This window comes from Mchenga conophoros, linkage group LG5 (genome assembly GCF_057382185.1).
Source record: "Mchenga conophoros isolate Kocher_MC1m ecotype Shallow Benthic linkage group LG5, M_conophoros_male_GT1.1, whole genome shotgun sequence".
In the NCBI taxonomy this organism is placed as follows: Eukaryota; Metazoa; Chordata; class Actinopteri; order Cichliformes; family Cichlidae; genus Mchenga; species Mchenga conophoros.
This window is the reverse complement of record NC_140530.1, coordinates 27,126,093-27,149,660: the sequence shown is the minus strand read 5'-3', so window position 1 is coordinate 27,149,660 and position 23,568 is coordinate 27,126,093. Positions and strand designations below refer to the sequence as shown.

Here is a 23,568-nt window from a genome sequence, read left to right as displayed (position 1 = left end):
AATGGCCATGAGTACCATTCGCTACTTTAATGAGGACTAATCCTTTTGAGCCAAAGGTTCAGGTTTCAGCCTGCTCTAAATGCTCAGTTACTCTTCATAAAATGAACATGGTAATCTCTGATACACAGCTCTGGCTGTATAAGTATAGAGGCCACACCCACCTTCTGCTCAAGGCTTGTGTTTGTGAGGGGCAGCCAATCAGAAGAAAGGGAAAAGGAGAAAACTATATTATTTCAAGAATGAACTGAGGGGCTGAAATCAAGACCCAGTTTTTTATTTATATATGTCCAAACCTTTCCAGATTTAAACTCAACCCTGGCTGTTAATAGATATTTAAATGTTAGTAAAAAGCCAAATAGCAAACACTGTATCAGGTCACTTTTTTTTAAACGTTTGTTACAGATAAGAGCATAACGTCTTACAGAATGGTTTGTAGTCTGGCAGATCAGAAACAAGCAGATTGCTGTAGGCAATTAGAAGATATATGATTACAGAGAATACAAGAAATGCTCTTAAAGCAAGGTGTTTATGAATGTGCCCATGTTTACAACTCATTATTAGCACAGCAGACACAAACTAACAAACATTAAAGTATAAAAGAAGACTAAAGAATGCAGGGACAAACAATTTTTTCCTTTTTTTTAAATTTTACATTTGATTTGCACTTCAGCTCACTGATGTCCAAACATCAGTGACCTCATAGCTGGCTACAGGCACAGTGGTTACGCTAAGTGCAAACAGAGCAGTTATGTCATTGTGTCCATTATAACCAGAGGTGTGCGACTGAGTAAACAGAGGTACTGCATTTCATGTAATCTTCTTGGAATTTGCAGTTTATTCTTAAATTAAGCCTTAATTTACCTGACATGTTTCTGTCAAACAACTTATTTGAAAAAATTCAAAATCTCCCAGAGAATTGTAAACCAGGTTAGATACATTTACCATGGCAATGACTTACATTTTTTAAAAAAAGTTGAGCTTGACTATTGATCATTTTGCTTTAAAAATATAAAATAATCTTAAATGGCTTTGAAAATAAAACAGGATCAGTTGATCCTATTAACTCTCTTCCCGGAAGTCTTCTGCCTCAGCCTGTGTGTGATTCGTGTATGATATTTCAAAGAATTCATACAGCATTTCTTGGTCACTGTTACTGACTTTGTAAATCTGAGTTTACAATTAATACCATTCCTTTTTAAACTATAATTCCAGTTTATGGCCCTCAGCCACTTTAGTGGAGCAACAAAAACTGTGACCAGAATAAAACTGGAATTAATTTGTAACAAGACTAATCATATAATGCCGATTTCACTATAGCACATCGCTTCATGAAACAGTATATTTACCTGCATGTTACTAGTGGTGTACAGAAAGCTCCCCCTCGATGACAATTGCTGGTAGAAAAACTAAAATGTGTGTTAGATTTATGCAGTAGTTATGATTCTTATGGCTCTGACAGTGGACTCATCCCTGCTAGACCTCAGTGCAGCGTTTAATACTGTAGCCGATAACATTTTATTACAGTGATTGGAGTATACTGTATACTGTAGGTATTAAAGGTACCTACCTATTAAAGGTACTGCACTGCAGTGGTTTGTATCTATGTAATCTATCTAATAGACTCCAATGTGTTCATGTGAATGGGGAGTCCTCTTCACACACTAAGGTCAATTATGGAGTTCCACAAGGTTCGGTGCTAAGACCAGTTCTGTTTACATTATATATGCTTCTCTTACGCAGTATCATTAGAAGAAATAGCATACATGTTCACTGCTATGCAGATGACACTTTAACTTTATCTATCCGTGAAGCCAGATAACATATAGGAATTAATTAAATTGCAGGAATTGTGCATTGTGTTTCTTCTTCACTCACCCTTTTCACTCAATATGTGTTTCCTGTGGCTCTCTTCCACAGGATGTCTTGTGTTCAATCTGCTCATCCCCGCTTGGTTGGGGATGGATTATTATGGTTTTTCAATAAAATTGAAAACCATTCATTTCAGTGCCATATATTCTCTGATAACAAGATCTTTCTTGCTATCACATCTAGAAGAATTGTGTTATCGGACAATAATATGAACCATACCCAATTTAGAGTACTGTAAAAAAATCTAGAGCCACGCCCATTATTATCTGTAACAAGGGAAATTGGAGCAATGATTTAATGAAAGGTACAAATATACACGAAAATAAAGTATATAAGGTAAAAACAACCCATCTCCCCCTTCTCGCTGGCTCTCACAGGCCTTCACAGTAATCTAATGACACAAATGGATGAAATTTTCTCTAGTTTGACCAAGCTGATTTTATGTCAAAGTTAAAATATAATCATGGTCTCAACCTTGGAACAATCTGGGTTAAACAGTGATTTAGGGTGAACCTACTTTCATCAGGCAGGAGATGCCGCAGTATCCGGTCCCGAACCAGCAGACTGAGAGACAGCTTTTTGCATCAGGCCATCAGACTGCTGAACACTTCATAGACACCTCACCTTCACTTACCGGAACACAATATCCAACTGCTGACCTCTATATATTTAATTGAATTTTATACATATGTACACACACACACACACACACACACACACACATATTCAGTAATGCGCATACATTCTTATATTTATACTTATAAGTCTCAGCTTCCCATTCTTATATTGTGCTTGTTCTTATGTTATTGTATTTTGCACACCTCTATTGCTCGTGAAGCTTGCACACAAGAATTTCACTAGCATGTGCTGTACAGTGTACCTGCACATGTGATGTGACAATAAAAGTGATTTGATTTGACCTGTTCAATCAGTGAGGCTTAAAAGACATATACATCTGAATTTCATCTACATAGAAATGATAAGAAAGACCATAGAAGCATAGCCTGCAATATAAAACTTGTTTTGGTTCAAAGTCATTAAACTCTTTAAGCAGTTATTATTAGATTTGATTAACAAGTCTCTACATACAGTTTCCATGTCCACAGTGATCATAAAAATTTGTGGCTCTCTTCCCATTCATTTAGTTAGAAGGTTAGTTTTGGTAGTCCTAAACATCTGTCGGAAAACATTTCCAAGCTGAGTGACTTTCCTCTGGAGGAGGAATGTCAAGCAGGCGGCTCAACAGAACCAGTGATTCAAAGGTACAATCTGGATTTGCAAAGGGCAAAAATAGTCAGTTTTCAGGTTTTCTTCTTTTGCAGATACATTATGATGTGTTGTGCTTAAGTAATAAGATACACTGTTGAAATTTCACTTTTTAAAGATAACTTGCTCTCTTTATTATCTGTTTTGTAAATGGACCGCTTACTAGATATTAAAATTCCATCCATCCATCCATCCATCCATCTTCATCCGCTTTATCCGAGGCCGGGTCGCGGGGGCAGCAGCCTAAGCAAAGAGGCCCAGACCTCCCTCTCCCCAGCCACCTCCTCCAGCTTATCCGGGGGAACTCCTCCCACACCCGAGTTTTTGCTTCAGCCACTGCTGAGCCGCATTCCGCTTGGCCAGTCGATACCTGTCGGCTGCCTCCGGAGTCCCACAGACTAACCAAGCCCGATAGGACTCCTTCTTCAGCCTGGTGGCTCCCTTCACCTCTGGTGTCGACCATTTGGTTCGGGGATTACCACCACGGCAGGCACCAACCACCTTGCGACCGCAGCTCAATGCAGCAGCTTCGGCAATGGAGACGCTGAACATGGTCCATTCGGACTCAATGTCCCCAGTATCCCTCGGAATGCTGTTGAAGCTCTGCCGAAGGTGTGCGTTGAAGATCTCGCGGACTGGGGCCTCTGCTAGACGTTCCCAGCACACGCTCACTACACGTTTAGGTGCACCAGGTCTGTCCAGCGTCCTCCCCCGCCACCTTATCCAACTCACTGCCAGGTGGTGATCAGTTGACAGCTCAGCCCCTCTCTTTACCTGAGTGTCCAGAACATATGGTCGCAGGTCTGCTGATACGATTACAAAATCGATCATCGACCTACGGCCTAGAGCGTCCTGGTGCCACGTGCACTTATGGACACTCTTATGTTCGAACAGGGTGTTCGTTATGGCCAAACTGTGATTAGCACAGAAGTCCAATAACAGAGCACCGCTCGGGTTCAGATCAGGGAGGCCGTTCCTCCCAATCACGCCCCTCCACGTCTCGCTGTCGTTACCCACGTGAGCATTGAAGTCTCCCAGCAGGACAACAGAGTCTCCAGGTGGAGCACCTTCCAGCACCCCCCCCCCCGCCCAGGGACTCTAACAAGGCTGGGTACTCCGAACTGCCACTTGGCGCATAAGCGCAGATGGCAGTCAGGACCCATTCCCCGACCCTAAGGGGCAGGGAACAAACCCTCTCATCCACCGGGAAAAACCCCAACGTACCGGCAGCAAGCCGAGGGGATATTAGAATACCCACCCCAGCCCGCCGCCTCTCACCAGGGGCAACTCCAGACTGAGACAGAGTCCAGCCCCTCTCCAGGAGACTGGTTCCAGAGCCGGGGGTCAGTCCGCCAGGGCCTCCGCTCCTGGCCGCCACCTGGCACACAATGCACCTGACCCCTATGGCGCCTCCTGCGGGTGGTGGGCCTGCGGGAGGATGGGCCCATGTCTCCTCTTCGGGCTGTGCCCAGCCGGGCCCCATGGACTAAGGCCCGGCCACCAGACGCTCGCCCTCGGGCACCCTCCCCGGGTCTGGCTCCAGGGCGGGGCCCCGGTAACCCTATCCTGGGCAGGGTAAACTGTTCCCTCAATGTTCTTTTCATAAGGGTCTTCTGAATCGCTCTTTGTCTGGTCCCTCACCCAGGACCAATTTGCCATGGGAGACCCTACCAGGGGGCAAAAGCCCCCAGACAACATAGCCCCTGGGATCCCTGGGACACACAAACCCCTTCACCACGATAAGGTAGCGATTCAAGGAGGAGATATTAAAATTCTGATCTGTAAACCAGTTCATTCACATTAAAAGAAAGGTAGATTATCACGCAATAGTTTTACTGGCCTGCTTGAGATTGAACTGGTGTGCACATGACCAATTAACTGAAGTGAATCTGACATGCTGGTCTGGAAGGGCTTTTGTATTAGGAAGGGTAGAAAAATTCTATGGTTACCTGTAATTTTCCAACAGACTTAAAAATATGCAGGTGCCTCAAGGTGAGGTCCAGGCTGCTTACAAACGTTCTCCGCCGCTGACATGCATACAGTAGACCTCATGCACATAGGAAGCAATTACAGATAAAGTGTGTCACTTTACAGGTTTTGGATAATGTGTTTTATATATATGGACAAATAGATACAGCAAATATATCCTCTTACTTCAACACTAAATTAACCCATGTCAGGTCAGATGCATCACTTTCCAATTCACCCTCAGCTTTGGGTGCATTAGTGGATTGTTAGAAAGAAAGAAAGAAAAAAAATCATTACAACAACTTCCCCTGTTAACTGCAAAGATATTGTTATTGCCTTTACAAACAAATATAATTACTATACAATTCTCCTACAATTACAAAGCCCAATTAAAACACTCTTTAATATAATAGGCATCTTTTTTCTTACCATTTCAGACTAATGCTCTAAGCTGCCTTCAGAGGGCCGCAGGTCTCTCATGAGGGGAGCTGAGTAACTCAAATGCTCGTTGAAGGTGAAGCAGTGATTGGGGAAATGACTGCAGGGTTTTATGGTACATCAGTATTTATTGCCTTTCAGCTTCTAGTAATAAAACACCAGATGTTAAAGCAAACGCATGATCCATTGCGACCCACGGCAACTCCAGCACAGAACAAATTAATGTGGGTGTTTGTCTTTTATGTATGAGCACTTAGACTCTTAGGGGAAACTTGAAAAAACTGAAGTACTATTAGCATACTGACAAGAGTTTAAATGACAAAGACTGTTTGACCGGTTAAGTTTCATTGTCAAAGTGTCAGTCATAGTGGTGGAACCTACCCCAGATACTATATGGCGAGATGCTGGGTACACTCTGGACAGGTTGCAAGCCTCTCATAGGGCTAACACAGAGAGACAGACAACCATTTACACTCACATTCACACCTATGGGCAATTTAGAATCACCATTTAACCTAACCTCACTAATTGTGTGTCTTTGGACTGTAGGAGGAAGCTGAAGTACCCAGAAAGACCCTATGCAGATACGAAGAGAACACGCAAACTCAACACAGAAAGGGCCCGGTCAGATGGTAGTTTCCAGCCCAGGACCTTTTTGCTATAAGGGAACCGTACTATTATTAAAGTCCTTTCTTTTTTGCCTATTTTAAAGATAATATGGCACCAGTATTTCAATGGATCACTTAGCTCTCAGAGTGTACACTTCTAGTCCACAAAGTTTCTAAAAGTAGAATAGGAGGCAAAAAATTCATGCTCTCTCTCTTGTGGAACCAGCTCTCAGTTTGGGTTCAAGAGACAAACACCCTCGATGCAGGGATCACTTATATGCATTCATATGCTACTGCATGTAACAAACCTGTTTTGTTTTGTTTGCTGTGTCTGTCTGCTCTGCCTTCCTGAGCCTGCTTCTGGTGGAGTTCTGTTCTTCCTCATCATTGTCAGCATGTTAAAACAAATTAAGTTTAGGTGGTTTGGCCGAAACTGCTGGTGCCTATCAGTCTAGGGTAATTTCAGTTTGTTTTGTTGGGCTTTTTTTTACCTCCCTTTTAAAAGGAAGAAAACTCTGACAGAACTGGGAAAAAGGATTGCAGCCAAAAGCTAGGGTGAAGGAGAAGTGTCGTTAAAACACATAAATAAACAAATAAATGAGGAAGAGAAGCGACATCTCCTTCAGAAAATCTGAAAGACAGACTGGATTATGACTTTAGTCAGATTTTCAGTTGACCTGATATATATTTTTATGTATTTTTACACACACACACACACACACACACACACACACACACACACACACACACACACACACACACACACACACACACACACACACACACAAAGTTTACCATGTATGTTTTTAAAACATGTAGCACTTCCTAGAGCTGCAGTAGAGTTGATAGGGAACAAACAATCATGAAAAGCATAATTTTTGGCCTTTGAAATGATCTGGATTCTGCACGTCTAGTGGTTTGAAAATGTGGAACTTCTTTTTGACACTGGGGAAGGACACTAAATCAAATCTGAAGGGCCAAGGCGCCTGTTCCTGTTTGGAAGCAGAATTTGTTAAAATCAAAAATACAAGGACTTCAGTCATAGCCTATCTAAGAGGCAGCAGGTGTGGCTGTGTTGGATTAACCCATTTTGTTTTTTACATTTCACAAAACAAAAAACCCAAAAAACAAAACAAAACAAAAAAAAAAGAACACAAGCTGTGTCCCAGTTCAGGAGCTGCTCCTTCTGGACTGAATTTTCTATCGATAGATTGGTGAGCACTTCCCAAGCCCAAGACACAGAGTAAAGATCTATTTGCAGAGTTTATGTGTCTTAGTCTAAAATCAAAAAGTCTCCTGAATGCTGGAGTTATATTGTATTTAGGTGACAAATGAAATTCATGACAGGATGTGAATAATAAAGGTTTGTCTGGTGCTTGTCCTTGTTAGAGCTCTGATATGTGAGAAGCTGTTACAAATCAAACTCACACTGACTTGTGGACGGGGTCAGTCTGAAATGGGCACACCTTCATGGGCCACTTCCTACAAAGGCTCTGACCTGTCTACTTAGGAAAAGGTCTGTAACATGTTACATGGTGTGAAAGTTGCATTCGGAGCCTTAATGAGCCCTTCAGAGACCACATTTCTAAAATGGAATTTATACTTGACCTTAGACATTAGATCATTCCCGACTGTGTGCTTAATTCCATAAAGATGCTGAGTATTTGATTAAAAAAAAAAAATCTTGCTTGAGCAGGTTCCCAGAAACCTTATTTGATGTAATGTTACCTATAAATCTCCTGCCACAAATGGGGACATAGTAAGGAACAGCCTATACCAAAAAAAGGAATGCTTAGTTTTTGGAGGACAAAGTCGCAGCAACAGTTGGGGCAGATGAAGATAGGTAACATATACAGTTTGTTAAGATGACAAAAGACAAGGATAAAAACAAAAAATTGTGGCTAATAGTAACAGTAAATCAGCTCAGTGGAAAGAATAGTGATATATATCTATATATATCTATATATATATATATATATATATATATATATATATATATATATATATATATAACTGTGGAATTAAGTTAATGTTTGGGGAAATCAATAGTTCCATTATATAACCAGCAGGAAGATTACTTATGTCAAGTAAAGGCCAGGTGGGGCTTAAAAATAAGGCCAAAGTACCATACAAGGTCGGTTCCAAAAGAGGCTCAATGTTCAAGCTAAATTATCAACTTAACAACTTAAGAGCACAAATAAATATGTTTGCAGCTTAGTATAAAACAAGAGAGAGCTAAGTGTAAAAGCAAAACTGTTGATTTACCAGTTCAGCTACCTCATATATGGTCATGAGCTCACAGATAGAAAAAGATGTGGTATGCAGACGTAGTGACATAGAAACAACCTCTTTCCACTGAGCAAAGAAACATCTCCGCTACATAGAGCTACCACCACCCACAAAGCATTAACATTAGCATTAGCAAAAAAAAAAAAAAAAAAAGAGGCTGACAAAAGTCCAAAATGGAATTTCAAAGTTAATGGTTCATGTCTTCAATCGCTATGATCTAGAACAGGGGGATGCAGTAATTTCCCAAGGGACCACATGACAAACTGGGACTAATGAGAATGGCCGAATCACTAAGCTGAACTAAGTGCTGCTCAATATTAATTAATTTGACCTCTTTATGAACCGCTACTGGCAAAAGCAGATACTATAATTATAATAAACAATAAAAATGTGAAATAAGCAGCATTTTCTCACTGTTTAATCAACATACCATGAAACAATTGTGAACAAAATGTGGACATTTTAGCCAAAAAGTCAAGCTTCATACAAAGTGCTGTTGCTATTTTGCTTATATTTTATTTATATTTTTCTTTTTCATTCACAGAAATCAAGTCTATTTTGGATTTGAACAAATGCATTACAGTCAGGTTCACCTGAGAGCTCTACAATGTCTTTACCTTTCTTCCTAAAAAAATCTTGAATTTCTGCTCTCACTTCCCAAACTCTTCTTAGCACTTTATTTAGTCTGTCTCATAGCTATTATTTTCTGTAGTTCCCCGGAGCAGACAAAAGTAAAAAAAAAAGAAAAGTTTTTTGCAGGTAATGTCTTCACTATATGTAATTCCCCCCCCCTCACTTTAATATTTCAATGAAATCTTCTCCCATGTTTATTGCAGACACTGCCCAGATTTTGTGAAAAAAGTTGTGATATAAAATTCTTAGCATGCTGCTGATTCAGTTTCCTTTTGAAGTCATTATCAAATATCAGTTCACAGATTTCAGAACCAACAAAAACACCTTCCTTAATATCGGTCTCAATTTTCTTGAGACCAAAATTGTTTTTTAAATGCTGAAACTCATTGCTGTTTCTGTCCATTTATCCTAGTTGTCCAACACCTGGAACACTGTACCTAAAAAAACACCAGGACATGCTAGACAAAAAAAGGTTTCAAATTCTGAGTCAACAAGTGAATTTTGTTAATGCAAAATGCTTGCATTGACAATTCAGCTGCATTTGATTGCACATACATAGGTGCGTAAATAAGAATAAATAAATAAATATCTGGTACCTTAAAAATAAAACCAACATACTTGTAGTGTGATTTCCATTAAAATTGTAAAAAAAAAAAATGAAAGGGCTTCTCTGATGGGGAGTTTATATAATATCAGTGTGGCTCCATGGTGTAGTGGTTTTAACATATTTGCCTTAAATGTAAAAGATCCCCAGCTGGAGACCGAGATGAGACCTTTGTGGGACACAAGCTACTACTCTGTATCACAACTATATGTTGGTGACCCCTTAGAAAATCAGGGTGCGATTAGTCTTCTTCACTTCCTTCCTCTCCTTCTCCAAGGTTTAGTTAACAGTGGCTTTTGACCAAAATGATTTAAAGGTAAAACAAAGGTTTCTGTCACGTCGTTCAGTCTGGTAAATGCTTGGACATATACTTGTATCAAACAATACTAAAAAACAACAGATAGAGCAAGTCCCTTGTGTTAGTTGTCCATGCCACAATAAGGGTATAGTTTTCCTGAGAAAAAAATGATAACTACATTTTTTAGATGTGGCCACAGATCTGGATATTGTTCTGAGACAGCTCATTATTCTCTTTTCTGTGGCTGGTGTCCCACCAGATCTACATTTTCAGCCAAACTGGCAATCATCCTTTATTCCTTGGCCCTCCTATGTTACTTTCTACCCAAGTGCAATTGTCAGTGAGCAAATCCCATGTCTTTTGTCAGGTCATCATGACAAAGAAAAAATAAACATCTTTTCTTTTCTTTTTTTTTTTGAAAGGAAAAACGAAAGCAGATCCTGAGACTTTGGAACTTTGGAACAAGCTCGGGCTCATGGGTGTAATAATGACAGGGTTGGAAATCCAGTGAGCAGTGTTTGACATGTGAAAAACTGAGTGCCATTTACTTTATGTTTTATTATCTCTTATGTGATGAGTGAAGTTATGCCTCTCCCCAGCTCCGTGTTTTTATTTTAACAATGTGGTTCAACAAATTCTCAATCTGACACTGCAAAATGGGTCTGCGCATTCCAAAATGACACATGTTGTTTCTGATCTACCCTCACTTTTCTTAACATATGGTTATATTAAGGCAGCCAACTCTTTTTGGTCAAAATATTTATCAGCAAAAACAAAAAGCCTTATTCGTGCAAACTTCCCTCCAGAAGAGATTTTATTGAGGGACAACATTTAAGTAAGAGTTATAGTTGACACATGTTGGGCCATAAAACAACCCAATTTGCCTTTTAGCCCTTAGGCTGCCGTAAGCTATGAATCTAGACGTTCAACACTGCCTGTGAATTAAATAACCCTAACCCTCATTTAGAGCTTTTTAAAATTTTTTTCTTTTGTCATGAGAACATACTGTGCAGGGACTCAAAACAACACGGGGAAATGTCTCTTTCTGCACATACAAAAAATATAAGATGTAAATTTCATGAGCTGCTGTGTCTCTGGTTTGAAATAATACAATTAAAATGAAACACGTTTACTAAATCAGCAAAAACGATAGCAAAAAACAATGTGTCAGCTGTGATTTTGATTAAAACTTTGTTTTTTTCTCTACCCTCCAAACACTTCCCAGCAAGCACTGAATATGACTGAATAACATCAGTCATATTTTTCTTGAACATCAAGCAGAGGTGATGATTGTGCTAAAATAATAATAATAAAAATAAGAATCAAAATGAAAAGTTCACACACATGTAATTATGATATATGCATATATCATTTTTTTTTAGTTATCAAATATAAAGAAAAAAAGTAAAAACACAGTACAAAGCTACCTGATATCCAGTAATGCAAGACTGAAAATGGAGCGGAGTGTCTGAACAACCATTTAGTAACCAAAGAGCCAGATGGTTGTATTTGTTTTTTTTTTTTTTGTTATTGCTTAATTGCAATAATGTGATCAATATGTATAACCTTGTATGAGCAATAATACCTATAACTGGTCTGTTTCTAGTAGAATCTTGGCTTTGCCTGAGATAACACTTATGTTCCAACCATGTTTGCTGGCTTGACTAGCAGCAGGTTCCTGTTTTTGCGGTCCATTTCCATATGTGGTTGTGTTTTCTTACTTGAATAATGTTGTGTCTAAAAGAGGATAAGCTCTACGGACCATTGTACATTTTTGTGTCACATGAGACTAAGCTTAGCAGGTTTTCTGTGCAGTCATAATACTTAAAAAAATATCATATGGTTTTGTTTTTCCTAGAAGCTGCTGGTAGTAATCTGACAAAGCGCAGAGCAGCATAACTTCCAAGCACCTCATCTACTCTGTTAAACACACTCACATAATGATGTATGACAAACTGGATTTTTGTGTGTGTTTTTTGGAAATGCGAATACATGCACAAAAACGGCTCTTATATAGCACTTGAGTATCTTGCCCAAGGCCACTTTTGGCATCCAGACCAACCTTGCCATTAGATGACCTTCTCTCCCCCCTGAGCTGTAATCACCTGGTATATGCAGGCAGTCTCCCATCAAAGACTAAACAAAGCTTAACCCCACATAGCACTTAGACAAGATCCAGGATGTTTAGAATGGTATGGCTGTAAGTTGTTGGCGAGGCAGCATGTGAAGATGTGTGTGTGTTTTTGATAATAAATGTTAAGGTTACAGTAAGTACATCTATTTTCTGTTTGCATTAAGTCACTATGCAATTCAGTTTCAGTGAAATTAGTTTTGTAAGGTCATATTTACTCAGTCTCATTTTCAATCCCTATGGTGTAATATGATGTATTATTGTACAGTCTTTACCTTACAATATAAAGCTCCTTGAGGGTTGGTAATTGAGTTTATTTGAATTGGATTGAATTCAATGTTGTCCCAGTTATAACATCCTCAATTCTTCCAGAACCGCTTTTCACCAGTTAGGCAGTGTGTTTATGGGAATGCTGATGCTGAAGCAGAAGGCCTCAGCTGGCCTTCTGTCCAACAGCCACTCTAATTCATCCCAAAGGTGTTGTATCAGGTAAATGACTGGACTGTGCATGCCAGTCAAATTCTTCCACACCAAACTCACTCATCCATGTCTTTATGAACCTTGCTTTGCACTACTGGGAAGTCATTTTGGAACAGGATGGTGTCATCCACAAACTGTTCCCCTTAATGTTGGGAACATGAAATTATCCATAAGCTCTTGATGTGCTTAAACATCAAGAATTCCTTTGCGTCGAACTAAAGGCCTGAGCCCAACTATTGTTGCCAAAATGAAATGAGAAATGTGATGGATTTTCCAAGAGTTTCAAATTCTGCAATTAATTATTGACACTGTGATCAAATGTCATAACTGTGTACTTCAGTGAAATGACAAGTCCCGCTGATGAACATTCAAACCTGCTGTGTGTCTTGATGGATCATATTCTCAGATATCTTGGCAGAACACACACAGTTGGAAATCTTGGAAAAACACGCATGCACACAAAATAAATTTCCTTTTCATTTCTAGAATAGGGTTAGCATTTGATATGCAGCGTCAGCTTCATGGACAGACTTTGGGATCCAAGGCCTGTCCAGTCTTATATACTATAACTATGAGTCACATCATTTCATACAGTTTGGTAATGAATGAGTTAACACCCAAGTTATTGAGATGTAATTTCAGTTTAAGTATCTGGCTAACAGTCGAGTTCTTCTGCAGCACTCGTGGTAACCAGCATGACTAAAGAGGATACCGCAGGTGACACTTTGACCTATGCATGTCAGACTTTGGGAAGTGCCCCCATGTCCCTTCAGAACTAAAAAGAGTACATTCATCATCTTGTGCAGCCAGTTTTAAAGCATGACCTCACTCTTAAAATTGCAAAACAAATGGAAATGTGTTAAAGATATTCTGCACTCATGTGCTACTTTCTTAGTATTTGTTAAGTTCCTTGATCCACCTCCGGATGTAGAGGAAATGTCTGTCCTGTTCATCTCATACTATGCCTCTGCAATCTGAGACATATTTTTGCATTTTTATAAATTTAACTTAATTTCTCTATGTGTGTACTATGCAAGTGCACTTGTAAAAATGCTTACCCTGTGAATAGGGAAGTTCTGGTACTATGAAGTTTCAATGGATGAAAATTGGATTAATGTTTTTCATGCTCAGATATAATTTTTATAAGGGTCAATCTGTTATTTTGGAGAAAGACAAAAGTATTAAACAATCATTGAAGGCTATTAATCTATATTGATCTTGAGACGGGATATACTTTATTTTAAAGAAAAGCCTGTATTTATTTTCCAGAATAGGAGCCAGTACAAAGACTTCTACAGATGTGTCAGCGTTATAAAAAGGCAGTGTTCTATTGAAATAGTGCTACTTTCCCCCCTCAAACTACCTGCATAGTAACTTTATTCCTCCCCAAACCCTGAGCCAATGCTCAACAACTCAAGGTATGTTTGAGATATTTTCAGTCTGTTAGCGCTCTGTTGAAATAGAATAGAATAGAATAATCCTTTCATTGTCCCACAAGAGGAAAGTTGGTTGTAACAGCAGCAGAAGAAAAGCACATATGCAAACAGAACAATACACAGAACAGAAAGACACACAACTTTTACAGAAAAAAATATTTACATCATGGACAATAGTTACAAAAACCGAGTACTGTACAGTTATTAAGATGAAAGTATAGTGTTTTTTTTTTAAAATATGAACTGAGAAAAATAATGTGCAAGTTATAACAGTAGTAGTTGTTCGGTGGATTAGTGCAAATTACAGCACTGATGTAAATGTCTGTGTTTGTTTTGATTGTACAGTCTGACACCTGATGAGTTTATCCAACCTCTTCTTCTCAGTTGGTGATAAACTGCAGCTCCAACATACAACACTGTAAAAACTGACAGATGCCACCACAGAGTCATAGAAGATCTTTAAAAGCGCTCCCTGGACTCCAAATGACCTCAGCCGCCTCAGAGTCTGCTCTGACCCTTCCTGTAAAGAGCCTCAGTGTTGTGGCTCCAGCCCAGTTTATTATTCAGGTGAACACCCAGGTACCTATAAGAGTCCACTATCTCAATGTCCACTCCCTGGATGTTCACTAGTGTCAGTGTGGTGGGTCTGTGTCTCCAGAAGTCAATTCAATTCAATTTTATTTATATAGCGCGAAATCACAACAACAGTCGCCTCAAGTCACCACCAACTTCTTGGTTTTCCTGGCAGTGATCAGCAGGTGGTTCTGCTGGCACCAGTACACAACGTCCAGAGTCCACTGAGTCGTCCACACCTGTGATGAGGCCGACTAGTTGTCAGAGAACATCTGTAGGTTGATCTAGAGTTGATGGAGAAGTCTGCAGTGCAGAGGGTGAAGAGGAACAATGCCAGCACAATTCCCTCTGGGGCCCCCATGCTGCAGACCAGCGTATCAGAGACACAGCCCTGTGTCCTCACATACTGTGGGCGTCCTGTCAGGTAGTCCAGTATAGAATAGAATAGAATAGAATGCCTTTATTGTCACTATACAGTTGTACAATGAGATACAGAGCATCTCCTACTCAGTGTAAACATGCTGGGGTGTGTGTGTGTGTGTGTGGGGGGGGTACAGTTCTGCAGTGCTATGTACATATGGACAGTATTAAGTATTATGTAATAAATAGTGTTATGTATATACAGTTGAGTTGTTGCAAATGGAATTGGTATAAATAGTGTTATGTATATACAGTTGAGTTGTTGCAAATGGAATTGGTATAAATAGTGTTATGTATATACAGTTGAGTTATTGCACATGGAATTGGTATAAATAGTGTTATGTATATACAGTTCAGTTGTTGCACATAGAATTGGTATTGCACAGTGATGGTCCATAGAGGAAGTGGGAAGTGGGGGGCTGTGTTATCTGTGCATGTGTGAGTTCAGGGTGGTTATCGCTTTGGGGAAGAAACTGTTTTTGAGTCTGTGGGTTCTTGTGTTGATGCACCTGTAGCGCTTCCCTGAGGGAAGCAGGCTGAACATGTTGAAGCCAGGGTGGGAGCTGTCCTTGATAATGTTTGCTGCTCTGATGAGGCAGCGGGAGGAATAGATGTCCATCAGGGAGGGGAGAGGGCAGCCGATGATCTTCTGTGCTGTCTTGACCACACTCTGAAGCCTCACTCTATCCGCCTTGGTGCAGCTGCCGTACCATACCGTGATGCAGTAGGTTAGCAGGCTCTCAATGGACGAGCAGTAGAAGGTCAGCAGCAGGTTGGAGTTCAGCTTGTACTTCCTGAGGACTCTCAGGAAGTGCAGCCGCTGTTGGGCCTTCTTGATGACCGCTGAGATGTTGTCTGTCCAGGAGATGTCAGCAGAGATGAGGACACCAAGGAACCGGAAAGTGTGGACCCTCTCCACACACTCCCCGTTGATGTAGAGGGGGGCCAAGTCGGTGCTGTGTCTCCTGAAGTCAACAATGAGCTCTTTAGTTTTCTTAGTGTTCAGTGCCAGGTTGTTTTCTGAACACCATGCTGCCAGCTTCAGGACTTCCTCTCTGTACTCTGCCTCGTCTCCCTTCGAGATGAGTCCGACTACCGTGGTGTCATCAGCAAACTTGATAACGAGAGTGCTGTTGTGGGTCGAACTGCAGTCGTGGGTGTAGAGAGAATACAAGAGGGGGCTCAGCACACAGCCCTGTGGGGAGCCGGTGCTCAGTGTGCGAGTGGAGGAGAGATGAGGGACATGTATCCCTCTGGGACATGTGGTGGTCCACTCCAGATAGCTCCAGCTTGTCCCTCAGAAGTCGTGGCTGGATGCTGTTGAAAGCACTGGAGAAATCAAAAAACATGATCAGAGCTCGGTGCAGGAGGTACATGATGGCGTCTTCCACCCCGATGCAAACTGCAGCGGATCCAATGAAGACCTCACCAGGGAGGCGCAGATGGTTTAGAACTAACCTCTCGAGGGTCTTCATCAGATGTGATGTCAGGGCTACTGGTATGTAGAGTATTAACCTTGGAGAAGGGTGCACTCTCTGAAGACCTTTTTGTTTTTTTCTATGTATACAGAATTTTGACAAAGAAGTCAGTTTAGTTTAGGTTGCACTATTATACCATAGTATAAAACTGGCATATTAAGTAGTACTTGAAGATGATGCAGTTAGGGGTGTAAAATTCAGGTCCTCAATGAACTTTTCATCATCATAAGATTTTGATCTACATAAGGGGAAAAATTGGCACAAACAAATCAATCATTATTTGTGATTCAGGGATGTTGGAATTATGTTTCAAAACATAGTCACAAATTGCTCCAGAATTACTGCTAGTAGAGCTAATCATATCACTTCCAGAAGGATAAAAGCATTTATTGCAAAACACGTTGGCTTGCAAATTCTCAAGCTTTAACAGAAACATTCTTTTGGCAGCCAAAAAGACTAAGAAAACACAATTTTTCTGTTATTTTTTTTTAATGATAGCTGTGCGGTCTTGTTTTTTTTTAACCAACCAGCAAAAGGCACACAGCATGTGAATCAATTCTCTAGCTTATCAACAGGCATGCCAACAGAGAGGCGCTAGTGTCAGTTTTTTAAGTCTAAAGGGAATGATATGAGTCCTCATAATTCAGCATCTGACTGGCTTAAATGTGACTACAAAAAAACAGAAAAGTTATAAATGTGGATGTCTCTATGTAAGATTGATCCTAAACACACTTGTCTATCCAACCAGGAATGGCTCAGAAAAAAGAAGTCAACTGTTACGGACTGGCCAGTGGGGAAAAAAACCCAGATTTGAATCCAGTTGAAATACTCGAGGCCTTGTAATAGGTAACGCATGCAAGAAAACCTCAAAAATCTTGCAGCTGAAGGAATTTTTAGCTTTTTGTCTCAGTCTCAGTCGAGGTCAGAAGCCTGTGTTTGTGAAGCTGTCTGTTATTTTTCATTAGTGGATTGTTTTTGGTACTGTTATCTGACACAGTAGTTAAAGGAAAAAGAATTACAATATATACTTAAAAAAAAAATATTGGCCTTAAAGCAATGAAAGAAAGAAAGAAACCCTAAGAAGAACTCTTTACACTCTTAGGTTCTATCCTAATGCTTCTCTTTTTATTGTTACTATTATTTTCATTATTATTATCGATGTAGCTGCAAGCTAATGATTTAAACAGTTGTGTTGTTCATGAAATCTGCTTTATTGTTGTTCAGGGAAAGCAGAAAACGTCTGTTGTAAAATACTGTTAGGAAACGCTTCAGTGGGTGTGAATGAAGCCAGTTAGTACAATGACATTTTGAACTAGTTTTGCATCATGTCAGGTTTTTTATTAACATTAACATTAATACCCAGTGAAATTATTTGTTCTTTGAATTAATTTTGTAAGTACCAGACAAATAAACAGTGTAAAAATAAATGTAAATGAAAAGATGCTATATTTGCCAATTTCAAAAAGCTGTTAAAATATTGTATTTCAGTTCAACACAATATCTCCACTACATCCATCTGTTTGGTAAAGTTTCAAGGTCTGTGGGGTTTCAGAAGTGTCACGGTTTGGCATGGCAAACCGTGGGGGGTGGGGGGAAGGAGGACCCAGGCGCGGTGCTCTATGTACAAGCAGTGCGTTTATTTACAGTGATGGAACTGATACACAACAATAATACATCCCTGTGTGCTCCCGACTTCCACTCTGTGTCTTCTCCCAGTGTTTGTGCTCATGTGTCTGCTCCCTCGTGCCAGTGCACTGTGTCTGCTGCCCTCTCGTCCAGCAATCCTTCCTGGGAGTAGTTAGCACCCTCAGTTCACTTGGTAAGCTCACACTCACAAACTGTTAGGGTCCCTGGGTCGTTGACCCAGTGTTTTGTGTTTTTTGGTTCTTTGATTTTGTTATTTCATTATATTCTAGCTTTGCTTTACGGGTTTTAGGATTATTCTTAGTTAAGGTTCTCTGGGTGGGGTTTGGTTAGAGTTTTAGTGTTCTGGTTTTCTGTCTGTGTTCCTTAGTTGCTGTCTCCCCTGTCTGCTATATTCCCACGTCCAGTCAGTGTCTGTGTCTGCCCTGGTCCCACGTCTCTGTTCCCTTTGTTATAGTGCCTGCCTGTGAGTCTGTGTTATGTTTCCTGTTTTACTTTGAAAGTCCATGTCTGATGTTAATGTGTCTGGTTTTGCTTCCCCTTGTCTCGTTAGGCCTGATTTGCCCCAGCTGTGTTTCCCTCCTGTTACCCATTCCCTGATTGCTCCCTCTATGTATTTAAGCCCTGTGTTTCTTTGTGTCTGTGTCGTGATCTACTGTTTACCTAGCTGTGTGTTCTGTCAGTCCTCTGGTTTAAGTTTATTTTGATTTTTTCCAGTTATGTTATATTTTGAGTTTTACATTAAAGCTGTTTTGAGTTCACGACTGTCTCCGGAGTCTGCACCTTGGGTCCTATTCCTGTCTGCACACAGCCACTCATAACACAAACAGACCAGCTGGAGAACTGACGGGAAGTCTCACGAAATGATCCCGCGTCGGTGGGAGCTCCAAGACTCTCCTAAGTAGCTCCCCCAACGAGGCCTGATCAGCAGCAGGTGTGTGGCTTCGTGTGCCAGTCCGCCAGCAGGGCCACACCCACCAGGCCTGAAGGCACCCGCAGAAACACATATACACACACACGCGCGCAAACAGGAAGAAGGACAGCAACACCAAATATACATACCATAATAATATAATTCATAACTGCTCAGGGATCCTGGGTCACTCCGACCCAGGACCCTGACAAGAAGTCTAATACAATAGCATATAATGAGATAATAATAACCCTGAAATGTGCAGTTATTTAGCTACAAGTTCAGGATTTATATTTTGAGAGACATATTTCAATATTTTGGCACATATAAAAGCTTTTATAGTTGTTATCTACATTACAGCTGAAGACATAAAGAACCCAGAGAGACTCTTGAGATGGTTGCACAATAACCACATGGCTTAAAAGGACAGGCCAAGAACAAAATAATATTTTCCTTTAAACTTGGTTGGTATAAATGTTCACTGAGGAAGTACCAATGCTGAGGACTGTAACCTGTTCAAATCAAGAGACACATTTTTGTTCCCTAAATAAAGGGATAGATGTGAGTTATATCTTTGTTAGATGCAGGGGCGATTCTAGAATCAGAGCTTTGGGGGTGCTGAGCACCCAGAGAGCTGCCCAGCCAGGCAAGATAAACCTGTCTCTGTCAGTCCCTGCATCCTTAAATGTTGTCCCGAGTTCTCTCTGACTGTCACTTTGGTGCATTTAAACCCCTGTTCCTCCCTGTCCTCATCGTCTGTTGTCTTCATTATCAGTCATCATAATTTTACCATCTCTGTGCAAGTCTGCAAATTTCTTTATTAAATCATAAGATTCTTAAATTCATCAAGTCTCTCTGTGCCTGGGTCCTCGTCACAAAACATGGCATCACTGTTTTGTACATTTTCACACAATTTAATCCCCACATTTGTGAAAGAAAAGCAAAACACTTTTTTGAAAAGTCTGTAACAAAACCATCAAATCTGATAAAGGTTATTTAAATGCTGCTAAAGAAGAATGGATTGGAATAAAAAATAAATACATATCCTAACCTTAATTACTGGGGGAGAATAATGAGTGATGCTCATAGTGAGTAAAAAGTAAACTGAGTGCATTTTTTGGACAGAGATTCACTTTTAATATGTATGTATAATATAATACAGATACATAAAAACACTCCCAAAACAGAATAAATTGTTACAAATAAATTACATAATATTAATAAAAACTATAAAATTGGAGGCAACTTTGGCTGTGGTAGAATGTATACAATGTATACAATGTATGCAGATACTAATTTTACTAATTTAATAATAATAATTTTGTGTTGTAAGATTTATGACTTTCATACTTTCATAGTGGTACTTAGGAGAGCTTGACACTGTAAAAAGTTTGAGAAACACTGATAAGCGTATGTGTGCTTTTGGAAAACATTTAAAGCTGCTGTACAAAATCTTTGAAACAAGTTAGCTTAAAACATTTTTAGAATATAAACAGAGCATCTGCTTCTCTTTACAGCTCCTCACTCCACCAGGGCTGTTTGGCACTTTCTGATAGTGTGCAAATGTGATGTACGTACTGCAGCAGTCATACAGACAACTGGACGGTCCAAAAGTTGGCCTACCTATTACTAGCTGAGGTTTTAGTAGAGTTGTGGCTGAACCACATAAAAATATATCATTAATTTTAATCTCCCCAATCAATGATAATGTTATGTTGGAATGTCGTTAAAGAGGGTCAAAAATGTTTCAACCCAGTTTGTTTTACAGATTTTGTATAGCAGCTTTAATATAGGGAGAACACAACTTCCAGATTGTGTTGAGTAAAATCAGGTTTTTTCTCTTTGTCAGTTTAACAGGTTCTGTTGTGCCTGTCACTGTTCCCTGTCTGTTTTCTTACCTGGTTCTTCCTGACCTTGTACTTTCTCCTCACGTTCCCCTCTTTCCTCTCTCCCTCTTCGGATTGACAATCATACACAAATAGATTGTATTCAATTAGATGAAAAATTAAATTAATATGAAAAAATACTATTAAGATCACTAATAAAAAAGTCCACTCTCAGTGTACTTTCAACCAAAAGGCAAATAACCAAACCACATGAACATCTAATAAAAGATAAATATTGAAACACTGATCCAACATTATCCTTGATTAACGGATCATTTGATTTTACAATTTTACCTGAATGTGGCTCCTTATTTTGAAAAAACTTCCTCATATCCATTATGAACCTGGCTGTCTCTCTGTACACACACACACACACACACACACACAACAGGAGTTATAAGGTTAATGGGCATCCAGTCAGTTAGCTAGTTAGTATCCATTTCAAACAGGACAGTGGTAACAACAGCAGGCTACGGATAATTTAAAGTTTTAGATTTTTAAATAGGCTGTATACATTTCAATGTTAGCAACAGGACGGTGAAATGTCGCTGAATTTACTACAGAGCAAGACGGATTGAAGGGTAGCAAACATCGTCGGAAAACACGTTTTCAACACTGCAGGTTACCTGGTGTAATGTTTTTCAGCTAAAAAGAAACATGGTCTGACTCCTACCTAACTATATAAAGAGTAACTGAAGGTTAAATGCAGCTAATATGTCCTGTTTTAAGCCAGGTACTTACACCTCCGCTCCGCTGCGTCTCAGCCACCATCGCTCTGGCAGCAAGAGCGATAGAGCAGGGGAGAGCTGGAACAAACCATTTTGGGAGGGGGGGTTATCTATACTTTTGTTGTTAAAATGTTACGTCTCAAGCAAGTACAGTACTGTATGCTTTTTATATTTTTAGTAGTGTGTCACACAGCTAAAAATATTGTCAAAAAAAGTAAGAAATCTTTGGGGGTGCTTTGAATCATTTCAATCATCAAAATGGGCTAAAATCGCCCCTGGTTAGATGTCACACATAATTAAATTAAAACCTTTCAGAAAGACAACAAAAACCTTTCGGTGACAGAGCTAATCCATCAAGTAGGCACAAAGCAGAAAAGGATGAACAATGCATTTTGGATGATTCAAATTAAAGGCATGTGTGGAACGTCTCCGTTATTAAGATACTTCCTGCCATCTTACATCTTTTCTACACTCACTTAATGAGTTTTGATAGACTCCGTGGCTACATTCTGCCTGGGGAGCAGCGATATCCTTGATCTCGAATGTCTGAACCCTTCCCCTGTTCAAATATTCAAATGGACTTCCAGCCGTACAATGACAGATTCAACTTTTTTGCAAATTCACTTGGCAACCATATGACATGACTTAGCTGTAAACAGTGCAGGTTCTCACTGATAGACACATGCTCACTGCAGAGGCTGAAACCCTCAGACTATATACTCTTAACCCATACACCAAAAACACTTAAGAGACAGCTATCATGCTTTGGGTCTCCCCAGATTTCTTCATGTAATAGACAAGAGACTCACTGTGACTACTTGGGAACTTTCAATGCCTGCTTTTCTTTTTTAACAAAAAAAAAAACCCCTTAATGCTATTGTCTCTATGTCCCTTTTCATTTCAACATGAATACATAGTAACTTATTTATTGTAGAAATCACACCAACATCAATCCTATTATGGCAAAAATAATCTTTGATGTCATAAGTTAACTATCTTAAAGTCACAGACACCTTCATGTTTTCACTGTTTACTCTCTGGAGCAGTAAAAGTGTCTGAAATACTAGTTACATGAAATATATGACATTAAAAAAAATAATACTGTCAAAGCAATGAAAGGAAAAGGAGTGGCACAAGAATAGTGGGTTGTACATCAGAAAATAGTTTATTGCTACTGTTATTGATAGACAATGATTTAAATAGCTGTATTACTGATGAAACACATAACCTTTGCTTTATAAAGATATTGATGCCTACGCCGTACAGTATGTCCTGTGCATCACACTTGAAAAACACAAGTGAATAAAAGATTTTCCCCATTTTGGATGAAAAGATTTTATTTAAATGATGTCTGGGAATAAAAATATATAAAAAGTTTTGCTTTAATTCCAACTGCTAATACCCAAAGTCAAAATACTCCATTTAAAGCTTTAGTGTTCCTTTAAAGCTTGTTTGTGCAGATGTAACACAGTAATTATACTTGTGTGTGGAGGAAATCAACCGCATGAAGATATCAAGAGGAGGTGGTCTCAGTCCAGTTCCAAACAAACACCACAGTGGTTATTTTATGGTGAGAATGGGATCCAAACTCAAACTGCCAGATGTTCACTCCAAGTTTGAGCCAGATGCATTGTTGTAACCAGGTATACTTTGCATTCCAGGATGCAGCAGAGTACCACTGATGTGAAGCATGCACAAACTATAAAATTTTGTCCAAATAAATATGATTAATAGTAGAGATGGCACGATACCACTTTTTTATGTCCGATACCGATATCATAAATTTGGATATCTGCCGATACCGATATGAATCCGATATAGTGTTATTTAATCAACAAAACTGTTTTTTAAATATCTTGCTGCGTTTTGTATAAGTTCATACTCAAGTTTAAAACAACAAGTACAC

General features: G+C 39.6%; 1 long non-coding RNA gene across 1 annotated transcript; it reads right to left on the bottom strand.

Moving 5' to 3' along the window:
- Positions 1-16,300: 16,300 nt before the first annotated feature.
- Positions 16,301-21,714, bottom strand: LOC146574745 (uncharacterized). The gene is made up of 4 exons (XR_014892492.1): positions 21,676-21,714; positions 21,229-21,290; positions 20,947-21,002; positions 16,301-16,570 (listed from the first exon to the last, which is right to left on the bottom strand). It is a non-coding gene; the product is annotated as an uncharacterized LOC146574745 (long non-coding RNA).
- Between the last annotated feature and the right edge of the window lie 1,854 nt (positions 21,715-23,568).